At 43.7% G+C, this 6,165-nt stretch overlaps 1 long non-coding RNA gene across 1 annotated transcript; it reads left to right on the top strand.

Annotated features, from left to right (window-relative positions):
• The first annotated feature begins 3,157 nt into the window (after nt 1-3,157).
• On the top strand, nt 3,158-4,972 carry LOC310693795. The gene is made up of 2 exons (XR_014519390.1): nt 3,158-3,337; nt 4,662-4,972. It is a non-coding gene; the product is annotated as an uncharacterized lncRNA (long non-coding RNA).
• Nucleotides 4,973-6,165: the final 1,193 nt, after the last annotated feature.

The raw sequence follows: 6,165 nt of genomic DNA, 5'->3' as shown, positions 1-6,165 counted from the left end.
GTCAGTCAACCTCAGACTAATTTCACCTGTGACCTCTTGGCATCATAGTCCCTTCTGGAGAGGGGAAGGAGGGGGTGGAAAGCAACTAACTCAAGCCCCACACTTGGGACTTTTAAACAGGTGTCTATTGGTAAAAGCTAATCTGTTAAATTTGTATCTCGCTTTCTTTTTTTTAATCCTCCAGAGAGGATTTTATGAACCCACAGGGCCACATCTCAATAAAAATTGTCATTGGAGCAATGCTTGATGGAGAATTCTGAACTTTGTTTTGGAGAATTGGGGCTTTGTGCAAGTGTGTGGTGATTTGCTACATGTCAAGTTTCATTCCACTTTTAGTTTTCTACTTTCTAAATTGCTCTACGCAAGGAAGTTTCCAAGCTGAAGAAACAGCAAAACAAGACAGCAAAGATCGCACGCGGGGGTACGCATACCGCTAAACATTTTGTGAATCTAATGGGAGAAGAAACTAAATTTTAAAAAAAATAGCATGGTGAATCGTCGGTTCCATTGCTAGCCCCAATGGCGGCCTCATTTCCTGTCACAGTGTTTCCTGAGTCTCAGACAAAAGCGAGCGTTTAATGTGTGAAGTAGGAGTTGGAATCTAGCACAGTGATTGGTCAATTTCGTTGTTACCACCTCTGATGGCAGCTTCATTTCCTTTCCCGGTGATTTTCTTGAGTCAAAATGAGAATACCCCTAAACATTTTTTTTTAGAAAAAAAAGTACTGGTTCTGACATGTCGTCCCTTTCTGAATATTTGGGCAGATGACAAGAAGAAGAAGAAGAAGAAGAAGAAGAAGAAGAAGAAGAAGAAGAAGAAGAAGAAGAAGAAGAAGAAGAACAACAACAACAACAACAACAACAACAACAACAACAATAACAACAACATCACTACCCCCAAGGGTCGGGGACCTGTGGTCCTCTAGATCAGGCATAGGCAAACTCGGCTCTCCAGCTGTTTTGGGACTACAATTCCCGTCATCCCTGACCACTGGTCCTGTTAGCTAGGGATGATGGGAGTTGTAGTCCCAAAACAGCTGGAGGGCTGAGTTTACCTATGCCTGCTCTAGATGTTGTGGGTGTGCCCATCCCCCATAGTGAGGAAAAGTGACTTATATTAGTCACGGACATGGTGATGTCCAATCCTGGCATCCAATGAAACATGGGAGTGTTCAGTGCAGAAGAGGCTGAGACAACAGGAACAGGAACTGAGCAGAAAGATCAGCCTCTCAAGCACCATGCATTTTTTGAGGGAATATTTGCTGAGACCTTGTCGTAGGTGCCACAAGAGGCAATGATAGGCACACTGGTGCCCGTGGGCACAGCGTTGACAACCCTTATAATAAGTACAAATAAATTATCTGAGCCACAATGATGGCTGTGCTTTGCCTGAAACAATAGCCTCGACCTTTTAGTTGTATTTTTTAAAAAAGCTGAACAAACATCTGTCATAGTGTTTTCAGAACTTCTCAAATTATTCATCCCTACCCCCCCTAATTCTAATGTTTGTTCCTTTTGGGCCTTGCTTTAATAAAGAGCTTAAGCATTGAAAATTGCACATTGCTGTTAGCTGTAGGGAAGGTATTAGGACGTATTTTAACAGATTAAGGAGTGCAAGTGGAACCCGGCGAAGGCATCACTCAGCCCGATTAGGGTGAGGCTCTGCCATCCAGGACAGGAAAGTCATGCTTCGCTAGCCTTTTGGAACTCTTTGAGGATAGCGCTGCCAGAGCTGGATGCACGGCGGACGTTATAGTCAGACGGGTTCAGCAGGCTCTTGACAACGCTTTGCTCGGGAGATTAAGTATATAAGGTGAAGAGGTGGCAGAGCTAGGGAGAGTATGGCTCATTAAGCTGAAAGGTGGCTATCAGGCCAGGACAATTAATAACTATAAAGTTTTTACAGGCCATCTTTAGGTGGTGGGAAGCAACATGCATGTACGGTCAAACCTCGGTTGTCGAACGTAATCCATTCCGGAAGCCTGTTTGGCTTCTGAAACATTTTACAACCGAGCCGTGGTTGCAAGAGCTTCCTGCACTCAAGCAGAAGCCATGTCGGATGTTCAGCTTCCAAAAAATGTTCGAAAACCAGAGCATTTACTTCCGGGGTTTTGGCGTCCGGGAGCCGAAACTTTCCAAAAAGGAGCTGTTCGGGAACCAAGGTTTGACTGTATTGTTCTTGTTGTTGTTTAGTCGTTTAGTCATGTCCGACTCTTCGTGACCCCATGGACCAGAGCACGCCAGGCACTCCTGTCTTCCACTGCCTCCCACAGTTTGGTCAAACTCATGTTTGTAGCTTCGAGAACACTGTCCAACCATCTCGTCCTCTGTCTTCCCCTTTTCCTTGTGCCCTCCATCTTTCCCAACATCAGGGTCTTTTCCAGGGAGTCTTCTCTTCTCATGAGGTGGCCAAAGTATTGGAGCCTCAGCTTCAGGATCTGTCCTTCCAGTGAGCACTCACTCAGGGCTGATTTCCTTCAGAATGGAGAGGTTTGATCTTCTTGCAGTCCATGGGACTCTCAAGAGTCTCCTCCAGCACCATAATTCAAAAGCATCAATTCTTCAGCGATCAGCCTTCTTTATGGTCCTTCTTTATGACTGTATTATATCCTACTAAACCTCATCTGAGTGAATGACTTACAACCTTATTCCATGTTTACTCAGAAGTAAGCCCAATTGATTTCAATGGGTTTTACTCCCAAGTAAACAGGGTTGGGATTGCATCCTTACTCCCTGGCATTTGTTTGTGCTATTTTATGCCACGCTTTTGCCAGCTTTGTGTAATCTCCCTGCAAGCAAATCAGAATGAATGCACAACAAAACAAGGTCACATGGGAGCTCCCATATTACTACCACAGCCTGGGTTGCCATATGTCCTCTTTTTCCAGGACACGTCCTCTTTTTCATGGAGAGCGTTGTCATAGCTACCCATAGTTAAACGTAGAAGTTGGCAAATGTCTCCTGTTTTTTGCTCTTCAAAATATGGAAACCCCACGTCTTGAAATGCAAAAGCATAGGGTGTTCTGAAAGGATGCAAGATTGCAGATTTTGGCTGAGTGATATGAGAAACATTTTGATGGTAAGAGCAATTCGACTATGGAGGCTGGAGAGCTGTCTGTTGCAAGCTATTCTATCTCTGCACCAATGAAAGGTTTGACTAAGATGACCCTCAAGGGATTCTGGGGTGTGTGATGTTTCTTGTGCCCAGTGCTTTTTCTTTGGTAAAAATAATACAACAATGAGGTTCCAGAACTTGTATCTTGATACAAGTGCTGTGAGTGCCAGCACAAAATGGCTGCCATAGACAAGAAACAAGAGGCGACTGTTTTCTGTACTGGTGAATACTGTCACAAAAAAAGCATTGTTTGTGTTATTATGACACAACGTCACTGAATTACACCTGGTCATCTAAGAACAGGCGTCAGCAAACTTTTTCAGCAGGGGGCAGGTTTGCCCACTGTCCCTCAGACTTTGTGGGGGGCCAGACTATTTTTTTTTGGGGGGGGGGAGAACGAATTCCTATGCCCCACAAATAACCAGAGATGCATTTTAAATAAAAGCAGTCATTCTACTCATGTAAAAACACCAGGCAGGCCCCACAAATAACCCAGAGATGAATTTTAAATAAAAGCACACATTCTATTCATGTAAAAACACCAGGCAGGCCCCACAAATAACCCAGAGATGCATTTTAAATAAAAGGACACATTCTATTCATGTGAAAACACACTGATTCCCGGACAACCCGTGGGCCAGATTTAGAAGGCGATTGGGCCGGATCCGGCCCCCGGGCCTTAGTTTGCCTACCCATGTCTTAGAATAATTGGGGATTGATTTGATAGGAAAGTATTTTATAATTTCTCTCATAATAATTACACTCCCCTGAATGGCAAACCCATTTACTGGAATGAATCGCTATCAAATTTTGCCTAAACTAAAATTTCAAGTCTTTTTTTGGGGGGGGGTGGAAGCAGAAGCAAAAATAACAATTAAGAAATTATTTATCTGCTGTCTGTTTTAACAGCTATTAGTTATGTATAAAATCTTATTTATACTGTGTGATATTAAATAAACAATGGGTGATACGCAGTTTTAGTCATACTCCAAGTAGGTCCATTGAAACCAATGGGCTTCAGTCAATTTCAAGGGCTGTGAGGATGACTCGTCTTGCCTATCAGCCACTGTTTATTTAATATTGCACTGTTTTGTGATGGTAACATTTATATACTGTATGCTGCCTTTCTATGTGTATGAGAGTATGATCTCTCTCTCTCTCTCTCTCTCTCTCTCTCTCTCTCTCTATCTCAAAATAAATAAAATTGGCTGAGGCAAAAATTGGAGTGTCCTGCCGAGGGAAGCTGCCACTGCAATTTTAAAGGAAGCAAGAAGTGTTCCAGATTTTTCTGGAGGGACGGGACATCCTGACCTCCTCCATGTCAAATTGCCAAGTTGCCTTAAGCACCGCCCTTTAGATCTCTTTCTGTTTGGAGAACCTGCCACACCTTTGGATGACACAGGACATTCTGTTCCGAAGCCTTTGTGGTGTGCTGTTAATGCTTGCATTATATCCTAGAGGAGCATGAGTCAATCAATAATTAAAGCACAGAGTATTAAGTTGTTGACATGGCAACATGCTCATCACACTGTCTTTCTCTTCTCAGGCTTACCTGCTGCTTCGTCTAAGTCAGGGATGGGGAACTTGTGGCCCACCAGATAATGCTGTCCGGACTACATATCCTATCACCCATGGACATTGGCCATGCTGACTGAGGCTGATGGGACGTACAGTCCACAGAGTCTGGTAGAGTCTGGAAGGCTACAGTAGCTTCCTCACCTCCTGATTTCCACTGGAAGAATGCCACAAGTGGAAGCAGGATATCAGATGAGCAGGACTACTGTGAATAGGCCAAGAAACGTTCATGGAGAACCTCAGCAGTTGAGGGTCATGGTCTACATTACAGATTTAAACTGGTTTAACGGCCATTTATTCTCCCCCAGGGAGCTGTGGAGAGGGTTGGAAAGGCAGCTTTTAAGTAAGAGCTAAACAAAATAAAGACCTGCCTAAAATTCCCAATCCAGTCTTGGATGGCAAATTTAATAGAATCATAGAACTGTAGAGTTAGAAGGGACCACAAGAGTTATCTAGTCCAACCCCCTGCAATGCAGGAATCTCAACTAGATAATACATGATAGATGGCCATCCAACCGGTCTTAAAAACACTTTCCTGAATATTGCAAGGCAGTTCTCCGGCCAAATAATGTGTACAAAATGCATATACTGGGGTAAAGTTACTCATAAAATGCATATATTTGTCAAAATAACATACAAAAATGCATTACGTTTGGGAAAAGTGCTCTGCACATGCATATATGAGGTAACATTGCCCACAAACTTCTGTATCGTGGGAGAAATTGGCAGCAAAGTGCTGTTGAATTTCATGAGCGCTTGTTTTTGTATGAAAATTGCAAATGGTTGTGGAAATGTGGTGAGTTGGAGAGGTGATAAATGAGAGAAACCAAAATTGAGATTCATCCTCCCCTGCTTACGTTAAGTAAGCCCAGTGGGTGTTTCTCCCAGGTACTGGATATAGGAATGCAGCCTACAGCCCTGAAAGTTCAGGTCATCCCCAGAGACACCTGGCGATCCTGCACATAAGGCCTCTCTTTGGATTCCAGCTTCCTTCTCCAAATAATAGCAGCGAATACATTGCGATTTTGTGCTTCTTGCTTTGTGTGCAACAGTGGGAAAGATTCCCCTTGCATGCTGGAGTTCTTGCCACCGTGTTCCAAGTGCTGCAAGCTCATTCTGAAGATAATTCTGTGGAAGCTTTGGTGGCCTCCAAGCAAGGGACAAGCCCAGTCCAGCAGATGCATTTTTATAAGGTTGCTTCAGCTCGCTGTTTGTGCAACCTCTGTGTGCAGCATCTTATTATTCCTGATGGTTATCTCTCTGCCTGATAGGCACAATAGCTTGGAGGTGCCATTGATGATATTTTTTCCAGGCCTTTGATGTGCCTGCGCTCCCTTAGCCACGTTTCTTAGCTAAGGAGGAAGGTAAAATCTCTGCAGACTGGGAAAGTGGAATTGGCTGGTGGTTGGTGCGTTGGTATTATCTAAGAGCTAGTTCCTGCAGATGACAAGGCAAGATTGTTTTGTACTCTTCCA

The sequence above is a fragment of the Podarcis liolepis genome, assembly GCF_965112155.1.
Source record: "Podarcis liolepis genome assembly, chromosome: 14".
NCBI lineage: Eukaryota > Metazoa > Chordata > Lepidosauria > Squamata > Lacertidae > Podarcis > Podarcis liolepis.
Note: the sequence above shows the minus strand (reverse complement) of the source record. Positions and strands in the feature narration are given on the sequence as shown.